Genomic DNA, 8258 nt, shown 5'->3' with positions numbered 1-8258 from the left:
GCTGTGGGTCCAGGAGGACTCCTAAGTTACGAACCCTATCTGAGGGGTATAAAATTTGACCCCCCAGCCTGATAGATGGAACATTGGCCAAATTGTTGGGAGGGAAACACAACAGCCACTCGGTCTTGTCCGGGTTGAGTACCAGTTTGTTAGCACTCATCCAGTTCTTAACGGCCTCAAGACCCCGGTTCATCACGTCCACCGCTTCATTGAGTTGGCACGGGGCGGACAGATACAATTGCGTATCGTCCGCATATTGATGGTATTTTATCCCGTGCCTCCGAATGATCTCGCCCAGCGGTTTCATGTATATGTTAAATAGTAGGGGGGATAAGACCGAACCCTGCGGCACCCCATATTTTAGGGGCCTCAGGGACAATCTCTGCCCCCCGACCAACACCGACTGCGACCTGTCCGAGAGGTAGGAGGAGAACCACTGCAAAACAGTGCCTCCCACCCCCACCTCCCGCAGTCGTCGCAGAAGGATACCATGGTCGATGGTATCGAAAGCTGCCGAGAGGTCAAGGAGAACCAGGATGGACGCATGGCCTCCATCTCTGGCCCTCCAGAGATCATCGGTCAATGCGACCAAAGCGGTTTCTGTGCTGTAACCGGGTCTGAAGCCGGACTGGAAGGGGTCAAGGTAACTAGCTTCCTCCAAGGCCCGTTGAAGCTGGAAGGCCACCACCTTCTCAACAACCTTCCCAATGAAGGGAAGGTTGGAGACAGGACGGTAGTTATTTAAAATGGCTGGATCCAAGGATGGTTTCTTCAGGAGGGGTCTCACCACCGCCATTTTAAGTGCGGCGGGGAAGTGCCCCTCCCGAAGGGAGGCGGTTACGACCGCCTGGATCCAGCCACGTGTCATCTCACTGCTGTTGGCAACCAGCCAGGAGGGACACGGGTCCAGAATACAGTGGAGGCACTCACAGCTCGAATGGCCTTGTCCACATCCCCAGAGGCAACATCCTGAAACTCAACCCAGAGATGGTTTGCCAAGTAATCCTCTTGTGTCCCGGCTGGAACTGCAGCGGTGGAGTCCAAGTCCGACCGAAACCGAGCAACTTTGTCCGCTAAGAACTGGGCGTAGTCCTCAGCCTTACCCTGTAGGGGGTCTGCCACGTCCCTCCTATTTAGGAGGGAGCGGGTGATCCTAAACAGGGCGGCTGGGCGAGACTCAGCGGACGCAACCAAGGTCGTGATATGTGTTCTTTTGGCAGCCCTCAATGCCCTGATATAATCCTTGGTGCAAGTTGTCAACATTGCTCGGTTCGACTCGGACTTATCGGACCTCCACAAGTGCTCTAGGCGTCTCCTCCGGCGCTTCTTCTCCCGGAGCTCCTCGGTGAACCAAGGAGGTCTCCGGGATCCGCTGACCCGGAGGGGCCGTAGGGGCGAAATCCGGTCAAGAGACTCCGATGCCGCCGGATACCAGGCAGCAACCAGAGTCTCCGCCGAACTGTGGGCGAGAGTATCAGGAATAACCCCAAGCTCCGTCTGGAACCTCAAGGGGTCCATAAGTCGCCTGGGGCGGAACCACCTGGTCAGTTCCTCCTCCCTACGATGGGGGTTTGGCCTCCGGAAGTCAAGCCTCAGTAGGCAGTGGTCTGACCATGACAGGGGTATGGTCTCATTACCCCTCAGACCAAGATCACACATCCACTGCTCCGAGAGAAATACGAGGTCGAGCATGTGACCCGCTGAGTGGGTTGGGCCCCGAATTACCTGGGTCAAGCCCATGGCTGTCATGGAAGCCATGAACTCCTGCGCCCCATCAGAGTGTTCACCGAGCGATGGCTAATTGAAGTCCCCCAGAACCATAAGCCTGGGGAACTCAATTGCCAGCTCGGCTACTGACTCGAGGAGCGAGGGGAGGGCTGCTGCAATGCAGTTGGGAGGCAGGTACGTTAGCAGCAGACCCATTTGACCCTTGAGGTCCAACTTCACCAGCAGAGTCTCACACCCGACAAGCTCCAGAGCAGGGATCCTACGAGGTACTAGAGACTCCCGGATAACAATAGCCACACCGCCACCCCTTCCCTGGGCTCTCGGCTGATGAAGCACCTGAAATCCTTCTGGGCACATCTCTACAAGGGGGACTCCTCCTTATGTGCCCAGCCAGGTTTCAGTAATACATGCCAGGTCTGCCCTCTCGTCAGAAATTAAGTCCCGGACGAGAGGAGCCTTGTGAACAACAGACCTGGCATTTAGCAACAGCAGCCTGAGACCAGGGTCCTGATTACTCGCGCCATCTGGCCTTGGAGTGGGACTCATAGGGCCGGAAGGAGGGATCTCTGTAAGATAGCAAACCCTCCTTCCCCGGTAATGGCCAGCCCTAAAGTCCCCGCCGTATCTGCCTCTCCCTGTAGTGACCGTAATGCTCCGACCCACTCCCGTGGCAGTAATCCCCCCAACCACTTCAGTGGCCCCCGCATTCCCCAGCAGGCCCTCCGAGTCATACATATTCATTCACTCACCCAAACAATCCCCACGTAATAGTTAAAAACAAAACAAAATACAGCAATAATTCCAATAAAAGTGGGAACATTCACTCAAACAGGCATAACCCAAACATATCCCATACTAAGACAGAAGGAAGAAGAGAGAAGAAAAAGGGAGAATTTGTTAAAAGAGTAGAAAAAAAATAATGCGCAGCTCTTAAATTAGGATTGGATTGCGAGTTCAAAGAGTTCAAGGGGAGCCAAATGGCCCTCATCAGGTGGTTCTGCAGCTAATAATGATGACGTAGGGACAAAGCCTGAGTCACGGGGGAGCAGGCGTCCGCGAAAGTTATAATAGTGGTGGTCACAGTCCCAGTCCCAGTTCCAATTAGTCTCATAGGATGGCCAGTCCCTACTGACTTCCCAGTCACGTCCTCTCGAACAATCCTGGTTTGCTAGGGAAACCGGGAGTTCATCAGGCCGGGCGATGTTAGTCAGGAAATTTAGCGGGAGTTCAGTAAGAACATACAGTGCCATCATCTGTCTACCCGCAGCACAGTCCCAGAATCTTCTTTCGGGGAGAAAACCCCCCCCCCAGGGAGTTCCCAGAGGCTTCCCACTAAAAATAAGTAGGGTGACAAGATGAAACCGGTGTTAAAGTTGCCAGAGGGGGCTACCGCTGTTCTCAAAATAAAACTTACTTCCTCAGCGTCAAATGGCTGAGATAACACGAGAGCCACTGGAGCCACCAAAGCCAATGGGGTCATCAAGATCTGCACAGTCCAAGAGTAGTCTCTCTGATTCTTCGTCCCTGCTATAAGCAAACAAAGCAGGGGGGTGGAGCGGGCGATGGAGCCGCCGGGAAACGCCATCGCCACCACCAAGCTGAGGCCCCTCTCCTCGCCGCCAGACAGCTGAGGCAGTCAGAGCAGTCCGGAGGCCGCCGGAACCGCCAGAATCCGCGTGGTCTGCAGTCGCACGGTCTGTACGGTCTGGGGGTGGTCCCGGGGATGGTCCTGCAGTCGCAGGATGTTCTTGCTGTAGTCCGGCAGGATGGGGAGGCAAAATAGGCAATGGAGCGGCCGGCAAGCGCCGTCGTTGATGTTAAGTTGAAACTCCTCTCCTTGCTGCCGGGCGATCAAACCAGCATAGGAGCTGCTGAAGCCGCTAAGATCTTTGTGGTTCGGGGTTGCCCCCAAAGTGGCAACTCCTGCCGCTGGCTGGTCTCTTCGGGCCCCCTGGGTCTTAAGCCTCCCGGGCCGGCTTCCCATAGTATTTTTAGCGTCGCTGCTCAAGGTTTTTTTCGGCATTTTTCGTCAGATGGCTCAGGACGAAAGGAGCCTCGCAGCCATCCTGAACTCGCACATGCGCAGTCGATTTTCAAATTTTATGGACATTGATGCTGGGGAAGTTTGTTTGTGTCAGTCTTAATTATTAAGGTGCCCATAATATTTCTTCTATTAATCAGAATGAGTTAAAACTAAATTATATACTGATAAATTGTGACAAGTTTAATAGAAAAGCCCAATAGCTTGACTAGTATTTTTGTTGTTATAATTCAAATTATTTCTGCAGTATTCTCAGTCATCCTTTGCCAGAATTACAGTTTTTGGCACTCTGGTTCTTGTGGAGATTTAAAGGTGAAGATGGTGACATCAAAAATATCCATTTTAAAAAATGGGAGAGGGAGTTTGTTGTTGAATAGATGCAAAACTTTTTCTTGAAGCCTACTTGATGTATCCCCTAAAGAAGTGTTTCTCAACCTTGACAACTTTAAGAGGGATGGACTTCAACTCCCAGAATCCCCCAGCCAGCAACATGAGAAATACTGTCCTAAAGTTAAAATTATGAGGGAGATGTGATGTACTTCAGCAAAACTAACCAATAACAATTATGGGCAGACAGACTGAAAACTATTTTGGGCCAGAAACATTCCTTCAGAAATCTGAAAGATCATTAGGAAATATATTTCAGCATTAAACCAATAATTACTACTTAAATTTATTTAAATATATCCTTAATAATAAATTAATGCAAATTGTTGCCTTTTAAAATGACAGCTTGACTTATTATTGTTGGAAATATGATTTCAGTCAACCTTATTCATAAGCCCCTGATTATAAGAGGAATATGGCATAGACATTGTATATCACTTTGCCAGAACTCTGTGTATTGAAAGCCTAATCCTTGATGGTGAACCTAGGACACACATGCCAAAAGTGATACACCACAACGTTTTGGATGACATATCAGCATTCACCAATGCACAACTATTATCACAGTCCATTCCTGCATAATTTTCAGAAGTTGTTGAGGCTGCCTGAGAATGGGATGTGCTTTGCACACTTCAGATTCTTCTGGATGTTGTATGAGAGGTGTAGTCTCCAGAGCCTCTGAAAATTGTGTATGTTTTTTTCAGTTTTTGGAGGATGTAGAGGCCACATAAGACATTCCCTGAAGCTGCTTCAAGAATAAAGGTCTTATTGGAAGGAGCCAATGTCATGACGATATGGATGCGCAGTCTCAATGCTCCGAGACCACAGCCGATACTTTTGCTGCTGGGTGGTCCAATCAGACCTAAACCATCCTGCAGAGATGGTGAACAGTAAGAATACATCTTGCTGATCTCAGGGATATTGCAAAGTCCCTGATCGAGGCAAGAGAAGTTCTTCAAGCCGGTGACAAAAAATCCAGCCAAGGCTGATGAAGTTGGGGCAGCTCCAAAACAGAAGGATATGAAAAGTGAAAGTGTTTCCAGCTGGTGAAGAATTTTTTCCGTTTTAAAAAGAGACTGCCTATAAAAAACTTTAAATTAATTTAAATTGGAGAACAGAAGAAATAAGCGGCAGAATTAAATTTGGAATGGTTTTGGACAGTGGGTTATCTTACTTTTTAAATATTATCTTCATGGATGAAATTTATGCAAGCCTTTTAAAACAAATGGATTAAGTTTTCTTTTCTTTTTTTTGTTTTATTATTCTTTGTAACCTATGGACTAAAATTCTCCTCTTTCATTACTGTGGGTGTTCTTCTAACTCATTCAAGAATTGGACCTTTTTTTAACTTGAAATACAAAAAAGATACAAAAAGAAACAAAGAAAATTGCAACAATAACACTGCTACTCGGAGGCTGGAAGGTTTGTGTATTGGAAATGAAACACTCTTGTCTTTCTCATTGATTATCCTGGCTTGGCACTCCAAGGTCTGCTTGTTTATAGAGAGTGATAAGAAGAAAAACATACAGATGTCCTTTTGAAGTATATCTTTAACCAGAGAAAAGTGAAAATAAAACGTTATTGTGAATCTATGCTTAATCTTATTAACCTTCCAAGCTAGAGCAACAGTGTTTGTTACCTGGAGATAACGGTACAATTTCAACAGCAGAAAGAAACTTTAAGTATGTAAAATATATTCTCAGAAATACAGAAATTATCAAATACATATGAGAGGATAGAGAAGAAGCTGGAATACTTAGAGCATCTAACAGCAAAATATCATGAAGAAGTTGAGAATGTTTATCAAGTGGGAAAAGTGGTGGTTAAAACCTTAAATATCAAAGAGGAAAATGAATATAAAGAAATTAAATTTGCTGATATTTATGGTGATTGGTTTGTCTCTGAAAATAGACAGAGTGGAATACTGAAAGAGGAACTAAATGGAGTGGAAATCCACCCCAGATGGCAAGATACAGAAAAAGAAAAAACAAAAGACTTTATGGATTTAAAGAGAGAAATTTTATTAGCAATATCATTGATAACACTACTGACAATCAAAGATAAGCTGATTAAGGAAACAGAAGAAGGGCATCATGAGAGATTTTATAAACAAGGAGTTGCTAAAAGGAATCCATACAAAGTTGATTAAGGAGATGATTAGAGGACTGACACCACAAATGGCAGAAGATATGAGACTGTTTTGTTACTGGAAAGATGCAGGTTGATAGATGGAAGAGCACAATTTAAAACTAGTTAACTTTAGTGAAATTTAGTGACAATAGATATAGTTACAGAAATAATTGATAATGTTACTAATGTATACAATGTGTAGTGTTATGATAAGTAATAATTGGATATGAATATTGAATGGTACCCATGAAAGGAAGATTAGAAATCCTTTTGGATTATATATAAAGGTTAATAAAAAAGAACTAAATTAGATACAGTTAAAGTCTTGATTATTAGGGGGAAATGTTATGATACAGGATATAGTTAAATAAAGGAGGGATAAGGATAACAAGGTATATATAGGTATGGGTGCAACATAAGGAAACTGTATGTAAATTGTAAACAGCGATTTGGAAAGGAGGATTAGAAAATTTTGTTATTAAATATTATGGATGTTTAGCTAGAATAGGACATAAGGATTCAGTCTTAATGGAGGATTTTAGAAATAGTAAATGAAATGCCAGTATGTGATTATGTATTAAATCTTGGTATATTTTATGATGGACGTTTAAACAATTATAGTCAAATGAAAATTGAGGTATGATGATGTAACATGTATAAACATCTGAGTTAAAATATTTGAGTTAATATGAATTATGTTTGTTGACTGTGGAAGAGATGCACGAAAGTCTTTTTGTAACCAACTGATACACTTTCTACAGCATGTAAAGAAGGATGTGTTGTGTTTGTTTTGAAAATAAAAAAAATATTTTAAAAAAGAACAAAGGTCTTATGCAAATCAGATCAGACTAGGGTAAGCTGCAGAGGCCCGTCAACAGAAAGAGGACACAACCAGCAGAGGGGGGGGGGGGGCAGCTGCCAGTGTGAATGGCTCTTGATTGGAGAGCTCCAGGAAGAACAGCTGGTTTTGGCATCCGTGAGTCTTCTTGCAAGTCAGAGGTTTCCTGTAGGGATGACTGAAGAAGAAGGGCGATTTGGCATGTAGCAGTGAGAGGAAAGTGTGGAGTAAAGTTGGGTGCCGGCAAGCAAGCAAGAAGATTTGATAGCTGAAGCGGTGGCACAAAACTTTTTTTTTCTCTGAACTGACTGGGTAGCCAGATTTAAACTTAGTTAGCTATTACAAAAGGGGCTGGTTTTGAATAACTCTGATAACTTTGAAGCCCCCAGAGGAAAATAGGTAAACTATTGAGAAGAAATCTGAAAGGGGTCTGAAGAAGAAACGGACAGTTAAAATGGCTCTCACTGACTGTGCATTTATATGGAGTACTAATTTATTGATATATTACCCCTTAATGCTCCTTAAATTAAGAAGGTCCTATCAATTTCTAACATCAGTGCTGAACCCACATGAAATTAACTTTATATGGTTGATACTGGAGGCCATACTGGTAACCTGGAGAGACAAAAAATTCAGAATAGACATGGTGGAACAAGAGGAAGAATTTTATAATCAACTCGTTGGCCAGGAGGATGAGGAAGAAGGAGAAATGTTGGAGGCAAGGACTCAAGGAACCAGAGCACAGACTAGAGGAGAAAAGGAGCTAACAGAGAGAAGAATGGAGAAAGAAGCTAAGCTGGAGAAAAAAGAGGAAGAGCCAAAAGAAGCAAGAGAGATAAGGGCAACATAAAATACAAGACCTAAATACACATAGAACTATGTCAAAGGAAGTCAAGATCTTATCATTGAATATCAACATTTTAATTTTGCCCCAGAAAAAAAACTTTTAATAAATTAAAGAGCCTGAACTATAACATAATCACATTGCAAGAGATTTATATAAGCAAACAATAGATCCAGACTTTGGAATATCCTAGATTGGGTAAACTTCATGTGGCACTAGCTGAGAAAAGAGAAAGAAAAGAGGAATAGCGCTATATGTTAAAGAAACAATCCAGACTAAACAAATATATC

The 8258-nt window shown here is 44.3% G+C and overlaps 1 pseudogene; it reads right to left on the bottom strand.

Annotated features, from left to right (window-relative positions):
- Positions 1-864: 864 nt before the first annotated feature.
- Positions 865-2274, bottom strand: LOC148044126 (uncharacterized; annotated as a pseudogene).
- Positions 2275-8258: the final 5984 nt, after the last annotated feature.

The sequence above is a fragment of the Thamnophis sirtalis genome, unplaced genomic scaffold, assembly GCF_051295495.1.
Source record: "Thamnophis sirtalis isolate CommonGarterSnake01/CBP01778 unplaced genomic scaffold, rThaSir2_p1.2 scaffold_9, whole genome shotgun sequence".
NCBI lineage: Eukaryota > Metazoa > Chordata > Lepidosauria > Squamata > Natricidae > Thamnophis > Thamnophis sirtalis.
This window is presented reverse-complemented; position numbering and strand designations above follow the sequence as displayed.